This window comes from Bos indicus, chromosome 1 (genome assembly GCF_029378745.1).
Source record: "Bos indicus isolate NIAB-ARS_2022 breed Sahiwal x Tharparkar chromosome 1, NIAB-ARS_B.indTharparkar_mat_pri_1.0, whole genome shotgun sequence".
Taxonomy (NCBI): Eukaryota; Metazoa; Chordata; class Mammalia; order Artiodactyla; family Bovidae; genus Bos; species Bos indicus.
In genome coordinates, this window is record NC_091760.1 from 128,954,900 (window position 1) to 128,981,406 (window position 26,507).

The window sequence follows — 26,507 nt, forward strand, 5'->3', positions numbered from 1 at the left end:
GGACTCCCAAGTACAAAAACATGCTGTGGTTATCATTCACTCATCACATCTTCCCCAGGCATAAAAAAATATAATAAGAAGAAAATAAATAATAATAATTTATAAAGTTTACTCTAGCTCACATTTATAGTGAGCCAGACATTTTTTAGGGCTACAGCTTCCCTAGTGGCTCAGTTGGTAAAGAATCCACCTGCAATGCAGGAGACCCTGGTTCGATTCCTGGGTCAGGAAGATCCACTGGAGAAGGGATAGACTACCCACTCCAGTATCCTTGGGCTTCCCTGGTGGCTCAGCTGGTAAAGAATCTGCTTGCAGTGAGGGAGACCTGGGTTGGGCAGATCCCTTGGAGAAGGGAAAGGCTACCCATTCCAGTATTCTGGCCTGGAGAATTCATGCACTGTATAGTCCATGGGGTCGCAAAGAGTCGGACACGACTGAGCGACTTTCACTTCACAGTGAAAACAAGTAGCTCGCTTCTCTCTGTGTGCTGACCAGCCTGGCCAGGAATGGGAGGTTTAGATGAAACACAGACTAGCTCTGTCTTTGAGGACAGGAGAAGGAGGCAGACATACAAAGAGATGAGTGCGACAGTGTACTGTTGAGGCTGCAGTAGGTGTCTGTTCTGGGTGTTGTGAGAACATAAATGATGATGGATCAGTCAGTCTCTCTCCTAAATACTTCTAGAATTAGTGGTGGTTGTCATGCAGCCACCACCATAACTGCAAGAAGGCAAACCTTTCAGCCTCTGCTGAGACAAGACCCTGTTCTGTGGACACGGCCATGTCTTTCTCTTTGCAAAGGTTTTGGTGCTGCTTTTCCCAGCAGAAGGATCAGTGCCTAAGAGTAAGGCAAACCTAGATTCAAACCCTGACTCTTCACTTGTCTGCTCTAAAATTTATAAAAAGTTAAACTTTCCTATACCTCCATCTCTCCATTTATGAAATGGGAATACAGCAATCTCCTTCTAATGGCCACCATATTATAATCAGAATAGTACTTTTTTCTTTCTGAAGCTGAGAATTTACAATGGCATCAACTGGGTAAAGTGATTCGTGAAAAGCTATACAACGGAATTCTCATCACAGCTGTATGAGGGAGGCAACAGAAAAGGATGGCAAGCCATATCAGATGGGCTCCTTCCTAGTTCCACTGTGTGATCTTACAATGTTAATAATTCCCAGTCCTTCTGCTGACCTCACTGGTTGATCCTGAGGTGTCCACAATTCAGATAAGGTGTGGACAGATGGCAGAAGGAGGGAATGAGCAAGAATACCTCACTGACCAGGACAGTGACTGTTTATAGTGGCTGGATTTTTAATATTTGACAAGAGAGTGTTTAATTTTTGAGTGTATAAAAAATTGCTGGCCTAGATGAAACTACAGGATGGGGATAAGTACCTTTCCCACTGCCAGTGGGAAAGAGGACTGTAAAATAAGGGTAGAGAGTCTTATTTTTAAATGTTTACAATAGCCAGGACATGGAAGCAATCTAGATGTCCATCTGCAGATGAATGGATAAGAAAGCTGTGGTACATATACACAATGGAATATTATTTAGCTATTAAAAAGAATGCACTTGAATCAGTTGTAATTAGGTGGATGAAATTAGAGCCTATTATACAGAGTGAAGTAAGTCAGAAAGAAAAACACCAATACAGTATATTAATGCATATTTATGGAATTTATGGGCTTCCCTGGTGGCTCAGAGGGTAAAGCATCTGCCTGCAGTGCAGGAGACCTGGGTTTGATCCCTGGGTTGGGAAGATCTCCTGGAGAAGGAAATGGCAACCCACTCCAGTACTCTTGCCTGGAAAATCCCAGGAACTGAGGGGCCTGGTGGGCTACAGTCCATGGGGTCGCAAAGAGTCGGACACAACTGAGCGACTTCACTTTTACTTTTCATGGAATTTAGAAAGATGGTAATGATGACCCTATATGTGAGAAAGCAAAAGAGACACTGATGTATAGAACAGTCTTATGGACTCTGTGGGAGAGGGAGAGGGTGGGATGATTTGGGAGAATGGCATTGAAACATGTATATTATCATATGTGAAATAGATTGCCAGTCCAGGTTCAATGCATGAGGCAGGGTGCTCAGGGCTGGTGCACTGAGATGATCCTGAGAGACGGGATGGGGAGAGAGGTGGGAGGGAGGGTCAGGATGGGGAACACATGTACACCCATGGCTGATTCATGTGCATGTATGGCAAAACTACCACAATATTGTAAAGTAACTAGCCTCCAATTAAATAAAAAGAAGAAAAAAAATTGAAGGGATCTTGTTTGCACATAGCTGTTGGATACAGGTGAAGTCCTAAAAAACCTTCTAGAACTAACACCAAAAAAAGATATCCTTTTCATTACAGGGGACTGGAATGCAAAAGTAGGAAGTCAAGAGACACCTAGAGTAATAGGCAAATTAGGTCTTGGAGTACAAAATTAAGCAGGACAAAGGCTAACAGAAGAGAATGTACTGGTCATAGCAAACACCCTCTTCCAACAACACAAGAGATGACTCTATACATAGACATCATCAGATGGTCAATACTGAAATCAGATTGATTATATTCTTTGCAGCTGAATATGGAGACGCTCCATACAGTCAGCAAAAACAAGACCGGGAGCTGACTGTGGCTCAGATCATGAACTCGTTATTGGGAAATTCAGACTTAAACTGAACAAAGTAGGGGAAACCACTAGACCATTCAGGTATGACCTAAATCAAATCCCTTACGACTATGCAGTGGAAGTGACAAATAGATTCAAGGGATTAGATCTGAAAGACAGAGTGCCTGAAGAACTATGGATGGAGGTTTGTAACATTTTACAGGAGGTGGTGATCAAAACCATCCCCAAAAGAAATGCAAAAAAGTCAAAATGGTTGTCTGAGGAGGCCTTACAAATAGCTGAGAAAAGTAGAGAAGCTAAAGGCAAAGGAGAAAAGGAAAGAGATACCCATCTGAATGCAGACTTCCAAAGAATAGCAAGGAGGGAAAAGAAAGCTTTTCTCAGTGATCAATGCAAAGAAATAGAGGAAAACAATAGAATTGGAAAGGCTAGAGATCTCTTCAAGAAAATTAGAGCTATCAAGTGAACATTTCATGCAAAGATGGGCTCAATAAAGGACAGAAATGGTATGGATCTAACAGAAGCAGAAGATGTTAAGGAAAGTTGACAAGAATACACAGAAGAACTATACAAAGAAGATCTTCACAACCCAGATAACTTCAATGGTGTGATCACTCATCTAGAGCCAGACATTGTGGAATGCGAAGTCAAGTGGGCCTTAGGAAGAATTACTATGAACAAAGCCAGTGGAGGTGATGGAATTCCAGCTGAGCTACTTCAAATCCTAAAAGATGATGCTATGAAGTGCTGCACTCAATACGCCAGCAGATTTGGAAAATTCAGCAGTGGCCACAGGACTGGAAAAGTTTAGTTCTCATTCCAATCCCAAAGAAAGGCAATGCCAAAAAATGTTCAAACTACCACACAAATTTCTCTCATCTTGCACACTAGCAAAGTGATGCTCAAAATTCTCTACGCTAGGCTTCAACAGTTCTTGAACCAAGAACTTCCAGATGTTCAAGCTGGATGTAGAGAAGGCAGAGGAACCAGAGATCAAATTGTCATCATTAGATCATAGAAAAAGCAAGAGAATTCTGGGCAAAAAACATCTACTTCTGTTTTATTGACTATGCCAAAGCCTTCAATGTGTGGATTGCAACAAACTGTGGAAAATTCTTCAAGAGATGGGAATACCAGACCACCTGACCTGCCTCCTGAGAAATCTGTATGCAGGTCAAGAAGCAACAGTTACAACCAGACATGGAACAACAGACTGGTTCCAAATTGGGAAAAGAGTACATCAAGGCTATGTATTGTCACCCTGCTTATTAACTTCTATGCAGAGTACATCATGCAAAATGCTGACAGGATGAAGCACAAGTTGGATTCAAGATTTCTGGGAGATATATCATTAAACTCAGGTATGCAGATGACACCACCCTTATGGCAGAAAGTGAAGGGTAACTAAGGAGTCTCTTGATGAAAGTGAAAGAGGAGAGTGAAAAAGCTGGCTTAAAACTCAACACTCAGAAAACTTAGATCATGGCATCCGGTCCCATCACTTTATGGCAAATAGATGGGGAAACAATGGAAACAGAGAGAGACTCTATATTCTTGGGCTCCAAAATCACTGCAGATGGTGACTACAGCCATGAAACAAAAGACTCTTGCTTCTTGGAAGAAAGCTATGACAAACCTAGACAGCATATTAAAAACAGAGACACAGGTATACCTGTGGCAGATTCATTTCGATATTTGGCAAAACTAATACAATATTGTAAAGTTTAAAAATAAAATAAAATTCAAATAAAAATAATTTAAAAAAGAGAGAGAGAGATAAGCAACTGAAACCAAGCACAAATAAATGGTGACTCCTATACAAAAGTGTCACAGTAACCATAAAAAAAAATAAAAAAAATAAAAAATAAAAACGGAGACATTACTTTGCCAACAAAGATCCATATAGTCAAAGCTATGGTTTTTCCAGTAGTCATGTATGGATGTGAGAGTTGGACCATAAAGAAAGCTGAGTGCCAAAGAATTGATGCTTTTGAACTGTGGTGTTGGAGAAGACTCTTGAGAGTCCCTTGGACTGCAAGGAGATCCAACCAGTCCATCCTAAAGGAAATCCACCCTGACTATTCATTGGAAGGACTAATACTGAAGCTGAAACTCCAATACTTTGGTCACCTGATGCAGAGAGCTGACTCACTGGAAAATACTCTGATGCTGGAAAAGACTGAAGGTAGAAGAGAAAGGGATGACAGGATGAGATGGTTGGATGGCATCACTGACTCAATGGACATAAGTTTGAGCAAGCTCCAGGAGTTAGTGATGGATAGAGAAGCCTGGTGTGCTGCAGTCCATGGGGTCACAAAGAGTCGGACATGACTGAGTGACTGAACTGAACTGACAGGTGAGTCAGACGCACTTCACAATCATCACCTTGAGCCTTACCTCAAAGTGATGCTAACTTCTTCTTTTCCCTTTGAGAAAATAAAATGGATGTTGAAGCACCCCGAGAGTGAAAAAATCACATACAAATATAATGACCTTTAACTACTGTCCAATTATCTCCATCAGCAAAATTTTTGTAAGCACCTACTTGCTGTCAGAAGTGAATCTTACTAGGTGCTGAGGTCCCCAGAACCCCAAGACTCTGTCCTTGCTCTCCTGGGTCTCCCAACTGAGTTTCAGAAATAGAAGTTGTATATCAGATCAAATAATTAAAGATGTTTGAGGTTAATAAGTGCTAATGAGTTCTCAAGATATAAGGGCTGAATATTGCAGCCTCATCAATTAATCACGGGAAGACCTAATATTCAAATAGAATTGGTAGAATCATGCTGACAGCTAAAATCTTTAGAATCTCTTTCTGTCCCCATTTTCCTCAGTGTCCAGACAGAGGGCTCAGACATGGCCTCAAGATTGAAGCAGTCAGAGGTTCAAGATCAGTTTTCATTTTTTCCGTCTCCTTTATTCTGAGTTTTTTTCATCTGCAATGTCTTTTGGAACTTGGACAGACACAGGAAGAAAGTTTCTCTTCAAAGAATGACTTGTTAAATGTTTTATACTTTTCACTGTGGAAAAAGACCTTTTTAATGAAAATAGAATGTAAAGTTTCTCAATAAGTTTCTATTTGCTAACATATCAAAATGATTATATTAGATGTTTTGGGTTATATAACATACATTAGTAAAACCAATTTCACCCATTTCTCTTTACTGTTTTAGTGAGGCTATGAGAAAACATATATCATGTATCTGCTTGAATTATGTTTATGTTGGACAATGCTGCTCTACGTTATTCATAATATACACCATTAAAGGCTAATTTTCCCATAAAAATAAATGTAGAGAGATTCACTCTACAGTAACTGTAGAACTGTTCTGCTTTAACACTGATTTTTATTTCTTAGCATGATTCCTAACATTTAGGAGAATGCTTCCTCTTAAAAAAACAGCCCATTTGGCCTTCTTCAGATGATAAATCTAAATTTAGCTCAAGTTCCCAAAATGTTCATTGTCAGGCTTTGCATTAGCATTGCATCTTAACGACTGCTTGGATGGCATTGTTATAGGACAAAAACTATTTGATATTTTAATGACAGTAAAAATTTAAATAATAGCACACTGGTCACTTTTATAAATTCAGATGTATGTACTGACAAATGGTTTTAATACTAATTACCAGCTAAGGTAGAAGTCTTTTGACAATAAGGTTCTAGTTTACAATTCACTTAATCACTAGAATTCAAAATGTATAGCTCTTTATAAAGAAAATTTTATTTTTATAAAACAAATTTAATATTACACTATTCACATTAATACTAAAAAATATTTTTATAAAATAATAAATATATATTGCAAAAGTCATACTATGTCAATATTCTTATTGTACTTTTCCTAGTTAGAATCATTCAGATTCACACAAATTTAATGCATTGTGCTCCTTTCCCTGTGAGTAAAAGGATTTCCCTGTGAGTAAAAAGAACACTTGAGATTGTAAAACGTACAAGTAAAGGGACTTAAAGGGAGATGAGAAGACTCTGAACACAGACTCTCTCATAGAAACATCCATAATCCTTGGAAAATACCACCCCTTCTCCCTAGTTCAGTTCAGTTCAGTCACTCAGTCGTGTCTGACTCTTTGCAACCCCATGAATTGCAGCACGCCAGGCCTCTCTGTCCATCACCAACTCCCGGAATTCACTCAAACTCATGTCCATCGAGTCGGTGATGCCATCCAGCCATCTCATCCTCTGTCGTCCCCTTCTCTTCCTGCCCCCAACCCCTTCAAGCATCAGAGTCTTTTCCAATGAGTCAGCTCTTCTCATGAGGTGGCCAAAGTATTGGAGTTTCAGCTTTAGCATCAGTCCTTCCAAAGAACACTCAGAACTGATCTCCTTTAGAATGGACTGGTTGGATCTCCTTGCAGTCCAAGGGACTCTCAAGAGTCTTCTTCAACACCACAGTTCAAAAGCATCAATTCTTCAGCACTCAGCTTTCTTCATAGTCCAACTCTCACATCCATACATGACCACTGGAAAAACCATAGCCCTGACTAGATGGACCTTTGTTGGCAAAGTAATGTCTCTGCTTTTGAATATGCTATCTAGGTTGAACACCGCCCCTCCCCCTGCCACAAAAACCTAATGGTCTGGAGAGCGATTCAAAACAGGTGGATACTGGAGGGGAGTAGAATTTAGAGGAAGCTACGCACAGTGTGATTTTTTTTTTCTGTTTTAAAATCATTACAAAAATTGATGTAAAATACATATAACCTAAAATTTAATCTTAACCACTTTTCAGTATGTATTTCTGCATTACTAAGTGCATTCATGAGTTTTCTGTTTTGATCCTGTGCCTTGAGAGCAACTGTGGCCCTGGTGGAGCAGGGGGTGCTGAAACTCTAATAGAAAGTCTGGTCAAGTACACAGACCTGCTGGAGTAGGAGGGAGAATCCTAGAGAGGAACAAGCCAGGGAAGGGGAAGCCCAAATTCTAGGCTTAAACTCTACCCCAGAATGAGGCATGTTGGGGACAGACTGAAAGCCATCTGCAATGAGATCTGAACTGCTGCCCACAGCAGGCAAAAGAGAGTTCACAGTTTGGGTTGAACTAAGTAAATTGTCTATTGAACAAAATAACATCATTTTTTGAAGGGATATCACAACCTATAGTCCTTTTGAAATAACATTCAAAACGTCTAGGATGCAATCCAAACTTACTTGACACACGAATAGCCAGGAAGATGTGACCCTTTCTCAAAAACAGGGGCCAACCTTTAGATGACTCAGATATTTGTATTTTCAAACAAGTACACTAAGTTCTTATAGGATGTGTAAGGCTATAAAGGAAAACATGCTTGTAACGAATGAAAAGACAAATATAGAAAAAAAATCAAAAACAAATTCTATAACTAGAAGAGATAATATTTGAAATAAAATATCCATTAGATGGATTTCATGGCAGACTGCAGATGACAGGACAGGTCAGTGAGTGCATGACTGATCAATATAAAAGTAGCCAATCTGAAGGAAAGAGAGAACAAAGCTTGAAAGGAAAGGAATGGTGCTTTAGTGACCTGTGGGAAATCTGAAGTAGAAAAGAAAAAAATATTGGAGAAAAATAAAACCTCAGGGATGTATGGATTGATATAAAAAAGGCTAACATAACAGGTAATTGAAGTCTCAGGAAAGAGAGGAGAGGGAGAATGAGGCAAAAATAATACTCAAAGAAATAATGGCTGAAAAACTTTCCACATTTGGTGAATGGCATATATTTACATGTTAAAGAGGCCAATAAATCCCAAGAGGACTAAATATGAGTGAAATCACACCTGTGCACATTAAAGCCAAAGATAAAGAGAAAGCAGCCACAGATGAATGACATTATATACAAGGGAACAATAATTAGAATGTTTGTGGGCTGATCAAAAACCATGGAAACTAGAATACAGAAGTACATCTTTAAAAAACCAGAGAAAAAGGATCTATCAGTCTCTAATTTTATAGCAAACAAAAATAGCCTTCAAGAAAGAAGGTGAAATGAAAACATGTTAGTTTTTCTCCACTAGACTGGACCTACTAGAAATATTGAAAGAATTTTTTTCTGGAAAAAGAGAAATGATACTAGGGAAACATGGGTCTTCAGGGATAAAGGACGATCAATAGGAATTGTAAGTATCTAAAAGACAATTATTTCTTCTTAATTAGCTTCAGTTCAGCTCAGTTGCTCAGCCGTGTCTGACTCTTTGTGACACTATGGACTACAGCACGCCAGGCCGCCCTATCCATCAGCAACTCCCGGAGTTCACTTACACTCACGTCCATCAAGTCGGTGATGCCATCCAGCCATCTCATCCTTTTCCTCCTGCCTTCAATCTTTCCCAGCATCAGGGTCTTTTCAAATGAGTCATCTCTTCACATCAGGTGGCCAAAGTATTGGAGTTTCAGCTGCAGCATCAGTCCTTCCAATGAATATTCAGGGCTGATCTCCTTTAGGATGGACTGGTTGTATCTCCTTGCAGTTCAAGGGACTCCCAAGAGTCTTCTCCAACACCACACTTCAAAAACATCAATTCTTTGACTGTCAGCTTTCTTTATAGTCCAACTTTCACATCCATACATGACTACTGGAAAAATCATAGCTTTGACTAGATGAATCTTTGTTGGCAAAATAATGCATCTGCTTTTTAATATGCTATCTAGGTTGGTCATAACTTTTCTTCCAAGGAGCAAGTGCCTTTTAATTTAATGGCTGCAGTCACCATCTGCAGTGATCTTGGAGCCCAGGAATATAAAGTCTCTCACTGTTTCCACTGTTTCCCCATCTATTTGCCATATAGTGATGGGACCGGATGCCATGATCTTAGTTTTCTGAATGTTGAGTTTTAAGGCAAATTTTTCCACTCTCTTCTTTCACTTTCATCAAGAGGCTCTTTAGTTCTTCTTCGCTTTCTGCTATAAGTGTAGTGTCATCTGCATATCTGAGGTTATTGATATTTCTCTCAGAAAACTTGATTCCAGCTTGTGCTTCATCCAGTCCAGCATTTCTCATGATGTACTCTGCATATAAATTAAATAAGCAGGGTGACAATATACAGCCTTGACGTACTCCTTTCCTGATTTGGAATCAGTCTGTTGTTCCATGTCCAGTTCTAACTGTTGCTTCTTGACCTGCATACAGATTTCTCAGGAGGCAGGTCAGGTGGTCTGGTATTCCCATCTCTTTCAGAATTTTCCACAGTTTGTTGTGATCTACACAGTCAAAGGCTTTGCCATAGTCAATAAAGGAGAAGTAGACGTTTTTCTGGAACTCTCCTGCTTTTTCGATGATCGAATGGATGTTGGCAATTTGATCTCTGGTTCCTGTGCCTTTTTAAAATTATCCAGCTTGAACATCTGGAAGTTCACAGTTCTCGTACTGCTGAATTAGCTTAAAGTATGTATTTTAAACTATTGTTTAAACTAAAATTATAACATTGTTTCTAGGGTTTATAAGGGTGGCAGGAAAGGCCTTGTGAATGAACCTATATGGTTGCAGGCTTTCTGCAATTTGCACAAAGTTATAAAATATAATTGTAGGAAGACTGTCAAAATTTATAGATATATATATAAAGAAAGTAATCAGCCATTAAAAAGAATACATTTCAATCAGTCCTAATGAGGTGGATGAAACTGGAGCCTATTATACAGGGTGAAGAAAACCAGAAAGAAAAACACCAATACAGTATACTAACGCGTATATATGGAATTTAGAAAGATGGCAACGATAACCCTGTATGCGAGACAGCAAAAGAGACACAGATGTATAGAACAGTCTTTTGGACTCTGTGGGAGAGGGAGTGGGGGATGATTTGGGAGAATGGCATTAAAACATGTATAATATCATATAAGAAACGAATCGCCAGTCCAGGTTCGATGCAGGATACAGGAAGCTTGGGGCTGGTGCACTGGGATGACCCAGAGGGATGGTATGGGGAGGGAGGTGGGAAGGGGGGTTCAGGATGGGGAACACGTGTACACCCGTGGTGGATTCCTGTTGATGTATGGCAAAATCAATACAATATTGTAAAGTAAAAAAAAAAAAAAAAAAAGCTCTGAATGGCATTAAAAAAAAAAAAGAATAGAGAAAGGATCCTGAAAATGTCCAGAAAGAAAGACAAAAACATAAGAGATCAAGAATCAGAACAGCATTGGACTTTTAACACCATGGATGGCTGCAGACCAAGTTCGATGCATGAAATAGGGCACTCAAAGCCAGTGCACTGGGACATCCCAGAGGGATGGGATGGGGACGGAGGTGTGAGAGGTGTTCAGGCCAGGGGGACAAATGTACACCCGTCGCTGATTCATGTCAATGTATGGCAAAACCCACCACAAAACTGTAAAGCAATTAGCCTCCAATTATAATAAGTAAATTATTTTTTAAAAATGCAAAAAGAGAAAGTAATCACTAAAAGAAAGAAAAAAGAAAGACATTGCAGAAAACTCAATAGATAAATGAAATTATAAGAATATTAAAATAATCCCAAAGAAGACAGGAAAGGAGCAATAGAGAAACAAACATCAGAGGCTAAACAAAAGAAAACTAATAAAATGGTAGATTTGACTCTAATCATATCAATAATTATGTTAACTATTCCAATAAAAAGAGGTTATCGGAATGGATAAAAATGCAAGACTCAACAATAGGCATGCTATCTATAAGAGATGTGCTCCAAATATAAAAACCCAGATAGGTCAAAAGAGATGATTGAGAAAGAATTCAATAAAAATAGCAAGTATAGGAAGGCTGGAGCAGCTAACTAAATAGTATATGAAACTGATGGCAAACAGAGATTAGTGCTAAAGAAGGACGCTTAATAATTTTAAAAGGAACAGACTATGATAACAAAACATATGCACCAAATTATTATCCTCAAAACACATGAATCAAAAATGGACAGAATTAAAGGGAGAAATGGACAATTTTACAGCAATGTAGGAGAGTTTTAGTAATTGACATAACAAGAAAACAAATATGATGAATAAAGTCATACGTAATCTAAATAACACTATCAACCGCTTTGTCCCAACTGATATTTACAGAACTGCACCCAACTGTTCAACCTCACAAGTTCAACCTCACAAGCTATGCTGACAAAGACCATACTCTGAGCCATAAAATGACCCAGTCAAACAAAAAGGTTGAAATCCTAGAGTCTGTTCTCTGATCACAATGGCACTAAATTGGAAACCACTAACATTTAACAATAAAAGATCTAGAGAAACCCCACATATGTGGAAATCGAACAATACACAATTAAGCAGTACATGAATCAAAGAAGAAATCGAAAGGGATATTAGTAAATAATTGAAACTGAAGATAATATAAAAACAATATATCAGAATGTACGGGTATGCAGATAAATCTGTGCTCAGAGAGAAACATAGCTTTAAGTGCATATATAATAAAAGAAAAAGATCTGATATCAAGAGCCAGGAAAAGAAGAGTAAAATTATCCACAGTAAGTGTATTTTAAAATCCCTATTATTGCCAAATTTAATCAAATGTTAAGTAATTTGTAATTTTTATAAAAACATCTTTCCACAAAGAAAATTCCAGGCCTGGATTATTTCATTAATAAGTTCTATCATATATCCAAAGAAGAAATAACAGCAATTATACACGGCTTGCTTTTAGAAAATAAAGGAGGTGGGAACACTGTCTCTTTTTAAGAGATTGATGTTATCCCAATACCAAAACCTGAAACATACATTGCCAGACAATATAAGTAAGGGAAATGACAGACCTCTGTCATGAACACAGACACAAAAATCCTTAACAATATCCTAGCAAATTTCATCCAACTCTAAAAAAGGATTATGACTAAGTAGAACTTCTCCTAGAAATGCAAGATTCAGTCAATGTAATTCACCCAAACTTATTAACAGCATAAATGAGAAAAAACACACGGTCATTTTTCAACAGACAAAACAATTTGCTAAAATTCAGCACCCACAGGAAATATAGTCTCCCAGTAAATTAGAAATAGGAAAAACTTTTTCAAACTGATAATGGGCATCTATGATAAATCCTGCTAATGGTAAAATAACAAATCCTTTCTTCCTGAAGTCAGGAACAAGGTGGAGGTCTACACTTGCTACTCAGTCACTCTTGGTGCTTATTTTGTGCCAGGTACAGTGCCAGTCACCTTAGAGCAACTCTTTGTGCCAGCAGAAATGAGAAGACTGCAGCACAGAGAGGTTAAGAAACTCCCCAACATCACACAGTAATCATAAGCCAACATTTATATTCAGATACTTCAGAGTTCACCTCTGATTACATATCTTCTCAATAGTATAGTAATAATTATTATTATAGAACCTAGGTTATATTCTTTGCAGCCAAAGATGGAGAAGCTCTATACAGTCAGCAAAAACAAGACCAGGAGCTGACTGTGGCTCAGACCATGAACTCCTTATTGCCAAATTCAGACTGAAATTGAAGAAAGTAGGGAAAACCACTAGACCATTCAGGTATGACCTAAATCAAATCCCTTATGATTATACAGTGGAAGTGAGAAATAGATTTAAGGGACTAGATCTGATAGAGTGCCTGATGAACTATGGATGGAGGTTCGTGACATTGTACAGGAGACAGGGATCAAGACCATTCCCATGGAAAAGAAATGCATACGAGACAGCAAAAGAGACACTGATGTATAGAACAGTCTTTTGGACTCTGTGGGAGAGGGAGAGGGTGGGATGATTTGGGATAACGGCATTGAAATATGTATAATATCATATATGAAACGAGTAGCCAGTCCAGGTTCGATGCACGATACTGGATGCTTGGGGCTGGCGCACAGGGACGACCCAGAGGGATGGTATGGGGAGGGAGGAGGGAGGAGGGTTCAGGATGGGGAACACATGTATACTTGTGGTGGATTCATTTTGATATTTGGCAAAACTAATATAATATTGTAAAGTTTAAAAATAAAATAAAAAAAATGCAAAAAAGCAAAATGGCTGTCTGGGGAGGCCTTACAAATAGCTGTGAAAAGAAGAGAAGCAAAAAGCAAAGGAGAAAAGGAAAGATATAAGCATCTGAATGCAGAGTTCCAAAGAATAGCAAGAACAGATAAGAAAGCCTTCCTCAGTGATCAATGCAAAGAAATAGAGGAAAACAACAGAATGGGAAAGACTAGAGATCTCTTCAAGATAATTAGAGATACCAAGGGAACATTTCATGCAAAGATGGGCTCGATAAAGGACAGAAATGGTATGGACCTAACAGAAGCAGAAGGTATTAAGAGATGGCAAGAATACACAGAAGAACTGTACAAAAAAGATGTTCACGACCCAGATAATCACGATGGTGTGATCACTGACCTAGAGCCAGACATCCTGGAATGTGAAGTCAAGTGGGCCTTAGAAAGCATCACTACGAACAAAGCTAGTGGAGGTGATGGAATTCCAGTTGAGCTCTTTCAAAATCTGAAAGATGATGCTGTGAAAGTGCTGCACTCAATATGCCAGCAAATTTGGAAAACTCAGCAGTGGCCACAAGACTGGAAAAGGTCAGTTTTCATTCCAATCCCAAAGAAAGGCAATGCCAAAGAATGCTCAAACTACCACACAATTGCACTCATCTCACACGCTAGTAAAGTCATGCTCCAAATTCTCCAAGCCAGGCTTCAGCAGTACATGAACTGTGAACTTTCAGATGTTCAAGCTGGTTTTAGAAAAGGCAAAGGAACCAGAGATCAAATTGCCAACATCTGCTGGATCATGGAAAAAGCAAGAGAGTTCCAGAAAAACATCTACTTCTGCTTTATTGACTATGCCAAAGCCTTTGACTGTGTGGATCACAATAAACTGTGGAAAATTCTGAAAGAGATGGTAATACCAGACCACTTAACCTACCTCTTGAGAAACATATATGCAGGTCAGGAAGCAACAGTTAGAACTGGACATGGAACAACAGACTGGTTCCAAATAGGAGAAGGAGTACGTCAAGGCTGTAAATTGTCACCCTGCTTATTTAACTTATATGCAGAGTACATCATGAGAAACGCTGGGCTGGAAGAAACACAAGCTGGAATCAAGATTGCCGGGAGAAATATCAATAACCTCAGATATGCAGATGACACCACCCTTAAGGCAGAAAGTGAAGAGGAACTAAAAAGCCTCTTGATGAAAGTGAAAGAGGAGAGTGAAAAAGTTGGCTTAAAGCTCAACATTCAGAAAACGAAGGTCATGGCATCTGGTCCCATCACTTCATGGGAAATAGATGGGGAAACAGAGGAAACAGTGTCAGACTTTATTTTTGGGGGCTCCAAAATCACTGCAGATGGTGATTGCAGCCATGAAATTAATAGACGCTTACTCCTTGGAAGAAAAGCTATGACCAACCTAGATAGCATATTCAAAAGCAGAGACATTACTTTGCCAACAAAGGTCCGTCTAGTCAAGGCTATGGTTTTTCCTGTGGTCATGTATGGATGTGAGAATTGGACTGTGAAGAAAGCTGAGTGCTGAAGAATTGATGCTTTTGAACTGTGGTGTTGGAGAAAACTCTTGAAAGTCCCTTGGACTGCAGGGAGATCCAGCCAGTCCATTCTAAAGGAGATCAGCCCTGGGTGTTCTTTGGAAGGAATGATGCTAAAGTTGAAACTCCAATACTTTGGCCACCTCATGTGAAGAGTTGACTCATTGGAAAAGACTCTGATGCTGGGAGGGATTGGGGGCAGGAGGAGAAGGGGACAACAGAGGATGAGATGGCTGGATGGCATCACCGACTCGATGGACGTGAGTTTGAGTGAACTCCGGGAGTTGGTGATGGACAGGGAGGCCTGGCGTGCTGCAATTCATGGGGTTGCAGAGTCTGACATGGCGGAGCGACTGAACTGAATTGATAGAACCTAGAGGTTGGGAAAATCCTCTGTATCCGGCTCCTTCTGCTTCCCCTCCCCACAAGAGGCCCAGGCAAAAATGCCTGCTGACACTTGTCCACTGTGGACAAAGCTGACATAGGCTGAAAGGTACATGGTTCTTAGGAGATGCTAGTGAGAGCTGCTGCCTGATTTACACCTCTCCATCAAAGACGCCATGCTCTCCATCAAAGCAATTTTCACATTACAGTGGTATTTTGCTATTCAAAGTGAGTCTAATTTGCTCATTTTCATTATTTAGAGGCAGTTAATTAAAAACTCAGCTGATATTTATTTTGCTCCCTTAACATCACCAGTGATTTCTTGCTCCTGTGCTTTTGCAGCATTACAGTTTTATGACTTGACGCAGCCTATCGTGGGTTTCTTATGGTTTTGTCTCCCATTATTTTAATTTCAAGCAAGACATTAAACTGCTGTAAGAATTCAGCCATTGCTGGTGAAGCATGAGGAACAACCATGGTGTTCATCTTAATGAAAGAGCAGGCCCTACTGGGTTTTACAGTAGGGGATGGACACCTCATCCTTTCTACAAGGAGAAGGGAGGCTTTGGGACTAGTAAAGGATTGACTACAAGATTATACGGGCAAGAAACTGGCAAACTTAATCCTAATCCCATCCAGCCATTTCACTATCACCTAATGATGGAGACTTCCCTGGAGGCTCAGATGGTAAATCGCCTGTCTACAATGTGGGAGACCCGGGTTCGATCCCTGGGTGGGGAAGATCTCCTGGAGAAGGAAATGGCAACCCACTCCAGTATTCTTGCCTGGAAAATCCCATGGATGGAGGAGCCTGATAGGCTACAGTCCATGGGGTCACAAAGAGTTGGACACAACTGAGCGACTTCACTTCACTTAATGATGGAGAAGGAATTGTTATGCCAAAAAGTGGCCTGTGTTAACTGTGATGTTTCTAACAAAGCTAATGTATTATTTCTTAATATTTTGTATTTTGCCATTCACTCTGTAAAATATCTAAATGTCTTTAAGACTTCTCTGGTGGTCAAGTGGTTAAGACTCTATGCTCCCAATTCAGGGGGCCTGGGTACAATCCCTGGTCAGGGAACTAGATCCCACGTGCCACAAACTCAAGATGCCACACCATCAAAGATATTTATTCTTAGTCAAAGGTATTTATTTATTTATTTATTATTTCCCTGAACCAGATCTTAATTGTGGTACTCAAGATCTTTGTTATGGCATGCATGATGCAACTAAAAAGATTCTGCATGCCACAACAAAGATCTTCTATGCCACAGCTAAGACCTGGCACAGTAAATAAATAAATACCTTTGACTATGAAATTAATGTTGTTTATCCTTGCATCTTTGAGTAGAATTGACATTATGAGAAAATGTGTCATGCTTATCTGGCAACTCCAGATTTGCTTGGCAAGGGCCACTTCAAGTAGAGAGAAGCTCTGCTTGGAAATTGCTGGTTGAAGGTTAGGATATCAGAAAGCCAAATGGCAACTAATGCACAAGCTTTTTCATCTGGAAATCAAGGAGCAAAAATATCCCAACAAGCAGGCTTTTGCAGATTATTTGCAAAGAGAAACCTGTGGAAACAAAAAGGCTTGCAAGTTGCCCATTTGAGAGGTTAGTAAGCAGCTAAGAAAAAGGGCCATCCAAGTTGCTCTTGGTCAACTAACAGAGAACTCTCCTTTTTAAGTATCTACTGGGATAACTCCTACACAAGCTTCAAAACCCAGTCATCTCCTTTGAGGAGCCTGCTCTGACTTCTCAAGCTGAGATGGGCATCACCTCCTTGGTGCCCCTACTCCATGCCCCATGCTTCCCAGGCTCCCTGCATTTTCTGCATTATGAATTGCTTCCACACATCTTTTTTTCCCTTTGGAGCTTCTGGAAGTAAGAATCTATACTTATCTTCCTGACTTTACTGCCTAGCTTAAGACCCGGCTTAATATAGGTGTTCAGGGAATATCTATTGGATGTCAAAGTCTTGATCAACTCATAGGAAAAATGGGATGATGGTTAAGAATCATTTGGAATCAGAATGACTTGGCTTCAAGTACCAGCTCCAACATTCCTAACTCTGTGAACATGGCCAAAATGCATGGACTTTTCTACACCTCAATCTTTTCATCTATACATTGGGAATAATAACAGAACCTACTATATTGGGCTTTGTAAACTATAAATCAACAAAGCAAAGTTCAGGAAGCACTTTACAGGATGCTGGCATGGAAAAAGTATACAGTAGGTGTTGGCAATTGCTCGCATCAGTGGTGGCCCATTTGTACTAAAGCTGGGAAAATCATTTTCTTCGGATTTTGTCCTCCCAGGAGAGAAAGAGCCTCAGAAGTTACCATCTGGTGTCAGAAAGATCTCAGCAAGGTCATCACTAGGACCCTGCCTCCAGGTTTCTCTTTGCCAGTTACCAAGCCCCTTTCTCTTTTACCTGGTCATTTCAAAGTCTGTTTAGCCCCTACCTCAGATCCCAGTTTGTGTCTGGGGCTCTGCCCTGTAACACATCTCTGTTACATCTCTGTTACACCTGGGCTGTTATTCCAGGTGCCAGGCTCCTCTAACGCCTGATGCTATCAATAAGCTTGCCCCATGGTTTGCTTCTTCTGAGCTGGATACACCGTTGCATCCTTTCCAAATTCAGTTCCAGTCAATGGGCGCACTGCCAGTAGGAACTATCACCTTACCAGCAACCCCACTGTCAGTAGGTATTCATCCCACTTAATGGATGAGTCAACTGAGACACAGAGCAACTGGATGACCTGTTCAAGTCACTGTGGGATCTGATGCCATGTGATTCCTAGCTCCGGTGCTGTCTCCAGATCAAGCTTCTTCCTTGTACAGCAAGGCCTCTGAAACTGAGAAACTACTGCAGGTGTACAAGACCTCACATTTTCACTTCTTGACAAGTTCTGCTCATAATCCATATCTGGTACTGAAGTTCCCAAGTGTTCAGGTGGGGAACCCCAAAGGGGCAGAGGCATATTTTAAATGTTTAATTCAAGTTAAGGCAAGTGTCAGGAAAATCCATATTTCCAGCTGCAGAAGAAAGAGAAATGGCAGCCCAATCAATATTACAGAAGTATATGGACTCTTTTTACTGTTCTATCAATTCTGGGAGCTAATAAGTCAGCCTCCCCAGGGGACAGCTTCACAGTTTAAAACCAAAGTTCAGAGGCCGCTGCCTGTCAGGCATGACTCCAGCTTTCATTCTGATCAAGGTGGCTGGGAGATGAAGGACCTTCTTACACAAGGACCCGATGACCCCATGGACACTGCTCATCAAGACCAGGGCTGCCTGGCTGGTAACAAGCACCTCCAATGTGGTTGGCTAATTCTTTATTTCCTTGTCATCGATAGTGCTGACAAAGCCCCCACAGAAGGCAGGCAGATTAAAATGTTAAATCAAACTCAGAAGAAAAATTTGAAAATCAATTTGAGGTTCCTGAAGAAAAGGCCAGGGAAGATAATTAAGGCTTGTAACTCCCAGCTTCAGCTGCTTCATTTTCTAATTCTGGAGCAAAATAAAACCATCACTCCCCCAGGAATCAGAGGGAGCAGGGATGCAAAGGGAGGTCTGAGCATGCTTGCAGGCTGGCAGCCACCATGGCCAAGGCATTCCAAGTTCATGGACAGGACATGCACTCCAGTAAACCAGCCTTTCAGCGAACTGACTCAAAACATCTCTCTCATTTTCTTTGCATGTACTGTTTTTTTTTTTTTTTTTTTCCTTTTTCCTGGCAACAGAAAGCCAATGCAAATGTGAAAGGTTGGCTGCTTCCAAGTTTACAGTAAATAACTTGAGAGAGTTGTAGATTGCCCGGACCCTGGGTGTCAGGAGCTAATGCATTCTAAATGTAACCCATTTCCAGCAGAGCCAAACTCTGCTTTGACATTTTCCTTTGCTGCACACAGATATTTGTATTATTGGTGCTTTGCTCTGGCTCTAATTTGCCGATTGTGATTCACACGGACCAGCAATGTTAATAGGATGCTTCATTTCCCCCTTGGGCCAATGCAAGATAAATTGCAGCCTCATGATCCATCTCATTTTACAGTAAATACCCCTTTGCTTCTTCATGCTTTCCATGCAAAACATATGTGGATGTAGTTCACTTTTTTAAGCTACAGAGAAATGGAAAGAGAAATGGAATTCCCCCTTCTCTAGGTAGGAGTTATTTATAGAACACCCAGGAGAATTTAATTCCCTTGCTGCCAGCAGCAAAGGTCACATAATTATACTATGTCCAATGAGATCCAAAATTCTGCACACCCCAGTAAAATAAATTGACAGAAGGAGTCATTTCTGCAGCTTCTCAGAATTACCTTTGTTTTTATCGATTAGGAAGTCTGCATCGCACATTTCTGCACAAAATTATCAGCCCTAGTTTTTCATCCTCCTCCTGCTTGGTGAATGGCATTTGGCTTAGAACTTTTGGGATAAGCTTAGGGTACAACTACTTACATCTTTTGTCACTTGTTACTCTCCTAGCCAATCACACTCATGCATGGGATATTAGGAATAATTAACAAGCACCTGTTATATTCCAGACACTGCAGAAGAGGCAAAAGAAATAGAGTACCAGCTGACATCTTCTTAGGAAGAGGAGCTGTATGCACATAGCAGTGTGAAGTTTTAGACCAAAGAAAGATTCAGGCCTTTATTCTACTGTTTTTCAACCTCAGTTTGCCAAGGATCATCTTTGTGATTTTGTCTATAATCCACAAAGACTTATAACATTTTTACTTCATAATTTCAATTGGATTTGCTCATTTTTATTTAAATTTATTTATAGGGAGAACACACCAGTGGTTCAGCGTAAAACAAATCTGCCTGCCAAAGAGGGAGATGAGGGTTCAATCCCTGGGTTGGGAAGATCTCCTGGAAAAGAAAATGGCAACCCACTCCAGTATTCTTAACTGGAAAATCCCATGGACAGAGGAGCCTGGTGGGCTATATAGTCCACAGGGTTGCAAAGAATTGGGTATGACTTAGTGACTACATTTATTTATAAAGAAGATTTTAACTATTGCTTGATCAGCCCTGGGATTTCTTTGGAAGGAATGATGCTAAAGCTGAAACTCCAGTACTTTGGCCACCTCAAGTGAAGAGTTGACTCATTGGAAAAGACTCTGATGCTGGGAGGGATTGGGGGCAGGAGGAAAAGGGGACAACAGAGGATGAGATGGCTGGATGGCATCACTGACTCAATGGACATGAGTCTGGGTGAACTCCGGGAGTTGGTGATGGACAGGGAGGCCTGGTGTGCTGCAATTCATGGGGTCACAGAGAGTCGGACACGACTGAGCGACTGAAATGAACTGAACTGAACAGCTTGATAACACAATAATTCACAAAGAGAAGGTGCTGTTTAGGTATGATTTCCAGTTTGACAGTGTTACCCGCATAGTAAGGGAACAGACACACACCCACCCATTTAATATAGCGTCTGAGAAGTACAACAGAGACAAGCTAGTCAACAGTGAGGATGGGGAAGGCTTCCTGGAGGAGGGGACATCTAAATTGGGCTAGAAGGATGATTAGGAGTTCATTAGGAAGACAAGAAAAACTTCCACATTCTCTTGCCGTTTTCCTTGTGTCTCTGGCACCAGCCAAGATGTCTTGGTGTTAATTTACCTGTCATCCTTTCTGGAATAATGCAGAGAAATAAATTACTGACTATCCATCATGGACATCAAAATTGATTTGCACCAGCACCTTTCAAACTGCTTAAGCAGTTACAGTGATGTGATCTGATCATTTCTTTTGTGAAACAACTCAAAAATGTCTGTTTTCACACTCAGCATCTCTCATGTGTTTTGATTGTTATGATTTAACGACCACATTATTGGCTATTCCCACTTTCCCCAGGTTCTGATCATCTGCTAGGATCATAAGCTCAGTCTCTCTAGCTTGCCATGAACATCTCAGTTTTCAAAGTGTAATGATGCCTGGAGACTTGGTTGTGGTGACTTCCCTACTGTAGCTGAAGAACCCATCTCCTGGTCATCTGATTGTCATATAGGGGGAAACCCCCAAAGCCTTTTAGTTGGAGCCCCTCCATTTCTCCTCCTGAGGGCATAGAATCATCTCATTTCTCACAGAGCCTATGTGAAGCATGCTTGAAGTTTGTGCAAAGAATAACAGCCTCTGCTGCTTCCTGTTTTTGATATTACTTTTCTGTAGCAGGAGGTTTTTAGAGGTTATCCTAGTAAATTGGGCCCCAAAAGAAATGAAGTAGAGCATAGTCCATGTATATTGACGAAGATGGTGCTGGTTGCAGGGGTGCTTGTTAACTTCCATGAAAACAAGCAGACTTCCTTGGCAAATCATATTGATTGAATCACTCAGTTGAAAGTAGAGACTATGAGTTACTCATTTTCCCTGGATGATCAGCATCCCTTGGCTTTATGGGGCCACATGTTATCTAGAGGAAATACTGTTTCCATCTGTTCAGTCAGTTGAGTTCAGTTGCTCAGTCATGTCCGACTCTTTGCAACCCCATGAATCGCAGCACGCCAGGCCTCCCCATCCATCACCAACTCCCAGAGTTTACCCAAACTCATGTCCATCGAGTTGGTGATGCCATCCAGCCATCTCATCCTCTGTCATCCCCTTCTCCTCCCACCCCTAATCCTTCCCAGCATCACGGTCTTTTCCAATGAGTCAACTCTTCCACCTGTGAGAGACCCACAAAACAGTCCCCAGCAACCGCTATAAGCACAATCTGAGCTAGGAGGCAGTAACCCATGGATAATAAACTGGGCAGGATCTTGTAATCTCAAATCTGGTCTAATGGTAAAACTAAGTCTCCTTGAAACCAAGTTCCTCTGCCAAATTTATGATTAACCTCTCTATTAAAAATGTTGTTCCCTCTCTCCTTGTCCCCAACCTATTTCCCCCAGGAATGAAGAGTATCAAAGAAAAGGGGTGACTGAAACCTAGCAGGACCCTCTGGAGGCTTCCCAGGGCCAGATCTCCACTCACCCCCACCACCGTGCCCCCCACCTCTTGTTTGTTGGAAAGCTTTAGTTTCCCAGGCTTCTCCTCAGTCTCAAAAGACTGGCTAAAGACTATGAATAACAGTATGGAGGCTCCTTTAAAAACTAAAAATAGAACTACCATGTGACCCAGCAATCCCACTACTGGACATATACCCTGAGAAAACTGTAATACAAAAAGACACATGTACCCCAAGGTTCATAGCAGCACTATTTACAATAGCCAGGACAAGGAAGCAACCTAGATATCCATCGACAGATGAATGAATAAAGAAGATACGATACATATATACAGTGGAATATTACTCAGCCATAAAAAGGGATGGATTTGAATCAGTTATAGTGATGTGGCTGAACCTAGAGGCTGTCATACAGAGTGAAGTCAGAAAGAAAAAAACAAATACCATATATTAACGCACATATATGGAATCTAAAAAAATGCTACAGGTGAACCTATTTGCAGGGTAGGAATAGAGACGCAGATGTTGAGAATGGATGTATGGACATGAGACAGGGGAATGGGGGTGGAATGAACTGGAATACTGGAATTGACCTGTATACACTACCAAGTGTAAAACAGATAGCTAGTGGGAACCTGCTGCGTAGCACAGGGAGCTCAGCTTGGTGCTCTGTGGTGACCTGAAGGGTGGAATTGGGGTAGGGTGGCAGGGAGGTCTAAGAGGGATGTATACATGTAGCTGATTCACTTTGTTGTACAGCAGACACTAACATAGCCTTGTAAAGCTGCTATACTCTAATTTTTTTTTTTTTTTGAGTTAGTGATTGTAAGCATGTGAACATGCAGTAACAAAAAATAGCAGTTGGGCCAGAAGAATGGGCAACAATTTAAACCTCAGATCAGCCACACTGCTGACTCACAGAATCTTTACTTCCTCCTTGATGGACATAGATAACAGTCTCTGAAATGCATTCCTGATTTGTTTTTTACAGAAGTCAGACTCCCACCAGATGGAAACTGCTGACCACAAGCACGTAGACCCCAGACCAGTTAGAACCAGAAGGTTGATGATGTTGACTCCCAAAATATCACCTGGTTGCCTCACCATGCACAAATCGGAGAGCTGTGCACCAGCTAGTCACACAGCCCAAGATCCCCCCTCCATTTTCTCCCTTTTGTTTTTAAAAAGCTCACACCCCGGCCAGCCAGTAAGATGGATCCGAGACAAACTGAAATTTCCTGTCCTCTCAGCTGGCACCTTCTCATTCAGTAAACTTCTTTCTCCTTTGGTTTGTTCGGTCTTACTGTGTGTCAGGCATATGAACTTGGAACAGTGGAAAACAATGGAAAAGACAGGTATCAAATGAGTACAAGACTGATGATGTGGTTACACATGGGGTTTAATGTTAGGATGGGAAAGAACAAGAAAATAACTGCACGTAGGGAGGATGCTAGGTGAGTAAAAAATGAGAAGAAATTTGTCAGACATATTGGGAGACAGGGAAGAAGGGTAGAGGGTAGATACACAGGGCATTTGGGGTAGAAGAAACAGCAGTGCAAAGGCCCTGAGGTAGCAGTGTGCTAGCCTCTTCTTAAGGAAGAGAAAGGGAGTCTGAATACAGTGAGGATGTGATCAGTAGCACGAGAAGAGTCAGAGAGGTAAGTATACACATGTTTTCTAATTCAAGGCTTTCTGGTCTGACCCCAAATTTATTCTTTAGAGGCCTCTTGTTTTCTGTTATTCAGTAGGCCTTGTGGCAAAGGTGGCCTCAGTGATGTTGTTTTAAAATGGCAAGGTCCAGTTGTTCAATTCAACAAACTGATACATTACCAACCTTGGGTCGGCACTGTGCTCTTGCTGGGGACGCCCAGCTGGACAACCTGGGAGGCTCCTGGTGGCCTGTCACTCTCAGACTCCACACCGGAATCAAAACTACAGTATCAGCTCTGAGTGGAGGAACTGTGTGGTCAGTAAGTGTAACCTGAAAACAATGAGAAGTCCCACCTAGGATGAACCAGGCATCATGCTATGTGCTTTACACACAGAACTTCATTTAGACCTTGCAGTGACCTTGGTGTTTGGCTTAAACACACACACACACACACAGTAGGGGGTGGTTGAGGTGAAGAGAGACTGAGTGATTTCCAAGGCTATACACTTACTGGGTGACAGAATCAGCCATAGAAACAACTGTGGATTGAATTATGTCCCTCCACTAAAAGGCATGTTGAAGTCTTAACTTCAGAATGGGACTATATGTATAATTAGGGTCTTTACAGATGTAATAAAGTTAAAATGAGGTCATTAGGGTGGGTTACAGTCCAATATGATGGAGTGCTTAGAAAGGGGGAAATTCGAAGGCAGAGACAGACATGCACAGAAAGAGGATTCGAACACCCAGAAGAAGAGGATCACGTGACTAGCGTGATGCAGCCATAGGCTAAGGAACATGAAGGCCGCCAGCAAACACCAACAGCTGCAAGAGACAAAGAAGGAACCTTCCCTAGAGGCTGGAGCAAGCAGGCCCTGCTGACACCAGATTCTGGACTTCCAGCTTCCAGAACCCTGAGACAGTAAGTTTCTCTTGGTTTAAGCCACCCAGCCCATGGCATTTTGCTATAGCAGTCCTTGGAAACTGATATAGAAATCAAACCAGGAGGCTGAAACTCTCTGCTTTCTGAGCTGCAAAGCCCACAAACACACTTTTGCTCGGCTGCCCTTCAGGTCCACTTGGTCCTTTGTGGGGGCCCTGAGGAGGCAGAGGGAGAGAACGTCCTTGAAGGACATGCAGTCCAGCCATGACTGTCATGTACGTATCCTGTTCAGTATCACAAGCCCCGTGTGAGCAGATGGGAATCCAGCACACAGTGTGCTCAGAGTAAGTTTGCTAAATAGATGAAGAGTCAGCTACAGGGGTGGCTGAAGAGGCCCAGGCAGGGGAGCCCAGCCAGGGGGTGTCTTGAGGGGGCTGGGCAGGAGGCTAGGCTCACCATAAACAGCCCTCCAGAGTCGGTTGAAGGTGCTTAACTAGGTTTTGTGCCTCTGACTAGATTTCTTTCAAGAGGAAATGAAAATAATCCTTGTCCATGTTTCCAAGATTTGGAGGAATTGCTGACTTAAAATATAAATTGTCAAGAACCTCCATAAAAGGACTATACATAAAACCATTATTACTTCATTGTTACATGCTGTCTCTCAAGGTGGTCAGTCCGGTAGACATTTCAGTTTACAGCTGGCCAGACAAGAAGAAATAGAGGGATGATGCAGAATGGGGGTGCGGGGGCACTTTTGGGGTGAGGTTGGGATGTTTCAGTGGAATCATTTACTTATTTATTTTTAAAGATTTTTCTTTTCTGTTTTGATGTGGACCATTTTTAAAGTCTTTACCGAATTTGTTACAGTAGTGCTTCTGTTTTATATTTTGGCTGCGAGGAAAGTGGATCTTAGGTCCCCAACCAAGGATCAAACCCTTATCCCTTGCATTGGAAGGCAAAGTCTTAACCACTGGTCAACCAAGGAAGTCCCTCTGTGGAATCATTTATATGGAAAAAGGCGTCCAGGCTCTCTCCCTTCCTTGTCCATCATGGCCTTTGGGCAGGGAACCTACCTGCTACAGCCTAGAAAGTACAGTCTTGAGTACTACCTGCCACAATCCTGATGGCTGATGTAAGTGGGGGTGGGGTAGAGACAGAAGTTGAAAACTTTGCCAAGCTGAACTGCCCAGTCAGAGTGTCTCTTCCAGGTTTTTGGAATTGATTGTCAGTGACTGAGTCAGTTCTATGGTAATAGGTTCTGGACTATAAGGCATGCAGACTTGAGCTGGGGGCTGGGGTTGGGCCTTTGGGAAAGCAGATCTGAACTGTTTGAAGAGGACACATGAAAGAGACGAGCAGAGAGGGAGGAACAAGGGAGTCCAGAATGAGAGCCAGGCGGAGAAGATAGCTGTTGATGATAATTTTCCATTTCTGATAAGGCTTGAATATCCTTGCTGCACTTTGTTTCTTTGGTATGAGCCTGTATCCTTTCAATAAGCCTTCTTTGTACTGGAGG

At 41.2% G+C, this 26,507-nt stretch overlaps 1 protein-coding gene and 1 long non-coding RNA gene across 3 annotated transcripts in view; one reads left to right on the forward strand and one right to left on the reverse strand.

Annotated features, from left to right (window-relative positions):
• LOC109559774 (uncharacterized) overlaps positions 1-23,731 on the forward strand; it is a 76,179-nt gene extending 52,448 nt beyond the window's left edge. The window contains exon 4 of the long non-coding RNA XR_011567833.1: positions 23,449-23,731. This is a non-coding gene — a long non-coding RNA (uncharacterized lncRNA). The remainder of the gene's footprint in view (positions 1-23,448) is intronic.
• The window catches only part of CLSTN2 (calsyntenin 2), a 745,907-nt gene that overhangs the window by 206,428 nt on the left and 512,972 nt on the right, over positions 1-26,507 (reverse strand). The gene's annotated exons all lie outside the window — the stretch shown is intronic.